At 42.2% G+C, this 1,927-nt stretch overlaps 1 pseudogene; it reads left to right on the plus strand.

Annotated features, from left to right (window-relative positions):
• Positions 1-186: 186 nt before the first annotated feature.
• LOC110297938 (E3 ubiquitin-protein ligase RBBP6 pseudogene) lies at positions 187-1,651 on the plus strand (annotated as a pseudogene).
• The last annotated feature ends 276 nt before the right edge of the window (positions 1,652-1,927 follow it).

A 1,927-nucleotide genomic window follows, 5' to 3' on the forward strand; every position in this document is an offset into this window, starting at 1 on the left:
TGACAAGTATGGTCTTTAATATGGAAAGATATTTATGGATTTGATCTACAGTGACACAACAAATCTTTTATTCTCTTAGAGCATCTTTGGGAGACCTGAGTTACTTCCAACCCACAGGACTGGGCTCCAGGATTTGCAAACATCAGCTGTCAGCTCCTTGCCTAGCTCAGGAAATCCTTTGCCACAATGTCCTGTGTGCACTATAAATTTTCCTCTAAACTCAGCTACAACACTATCACCTTCGATGGGCTCCATATCTCCCTATTCTACTTAAAGAAGCAGATTATGGGAAGAGAAAAGCTGAAAACTGACAATAGTGATCTGCAGATCACCAATGCAGAGACGGAAGAAGAATATACTGATGATAATGCGCTCATCCCTAAGAATTCATCTGTGATTGTCAGAAGAATTCCTGTTGTAGGTGTGAAGTCTAAAAGCAAGACATATCAAATGATTCACACTAAACCAGTAATGGGAACTACAATAGCAGTTAATGACTCTTCTGCATCTATTTCTCTGGCCCAGCTTAAAAAGACTTCCAATCTGGCTGAGGCCAATGCTTCTGAGGAAGACAAAATTAAAGCAATGATGATACAATCTGGCCATGAATATGACCCAATCAATTACATGAAGAAAACTCCAGTAGGCTTCCCACCTCCATCTTACACCTGTTTTCGTTGTGGCAAACCTGGTCATTATATTAATAATTGCCCAACAAATGTGAATAAGAACTTTGAATCTTATCCTAGGATCAGAAAGAGCACTGGAATTCCTAGAAGTTTTATGATGGAAGTGAAAGATCCTAACATAAAAGGTGTAATGCTTACAAAAACTGGGCAATATGCAATACCGACTATAAATGCAGAGGCCTATGCAATTGGGAAGAAAGAGAAACCACCCTTCTTACCAGAGCAACCATCATCATCATCTTCAGAAGAAGCTGATCCTGTCCCAGATGAGCTCTTGTGCCTCATCTGCAAAGACACTATGACTGATGCTGCTATCATCCCCTGCTGTGGAAACAGTTACTGTGATGACTGTATAAGAACAGCACTTCTGGAATCAGATGAACATACATGTCCTTCATGTCATCAAAATGATGTTTCTCCTGATGCTTTAGTTGCCAACAAGGTTTTACGACAGGCTGTTAATAACTTTAAAAATCAAACTGGTTATGCAAAGAGACCCGGAATACAGGTAACTCTGTCCCCACCCTCACTATCTCCACCAAGTGCACTCATTCAGCAGAACCTGCAGCCTCCTATGAAATCTCCCACATCAAGGCAGTGGGATCCTCTGAAGAATCCAGTGATATCTTCCTCAGCTCACTTAACTCCCTGTGTAACCTCATTAGCTTCAAATTCATCTTCCTTGGCTCCTTGGCCTGAAAGCCCATCTTCTTCCCCAGCTCCAGTACCTGATACAACTGCAAGAGTATCTATATTAGTCCATTCAGAAAAATCAGATGGATCCTTTCGGGATTCAGATAACAAATTATTACCAGCTGCTGCCCTTACATCAGAACATTCAAAGGGAGCCTCTTCAATTGCTGTTACTGCTCTTATGGAAGAAAAGCTTGGCCAGGTGCCAGTACTTGAAACTCAACCTTTGTTGGGACAGTCAATATTACATGAGCAGTTTATCCCCATAACTGGTCCAGTGAGAATAAATGCTGCTCGTCCAGGTGGTGGTCAACCAGGTTGGGAACATTCCAACAAGCATGGGTACCTAGTTTCCCCACCACAGCAAATGAGAAGAGAACAAAAAAACTGTTATAGAGAAATAAACCGCTGGCAACACTACAGCAAACCATCACAGAGGAGTCAAGGCAAATCATGACCAGCAACTACACTCTTTTTGCCTGTCCCATCACCTCCTATGCAACCTCTTCCCCTTCCTCTTCCTCTAGGTATACCTCCCCCACAGT

This window comes from Mus caroli, unplaced genomic scaffold (genome assembly GCF_978045245.1).
Source record: "Mus caroli unplaced genomic scaffold, Mus_caroli_1 scaffold_8, whole genome shotgun sequence".
Taxonomy (NCBI): Eukaryota; Metazoa; Chordata; class Mammalia; order Rodentia; family Muridae; genus Mus; species Mus caroli.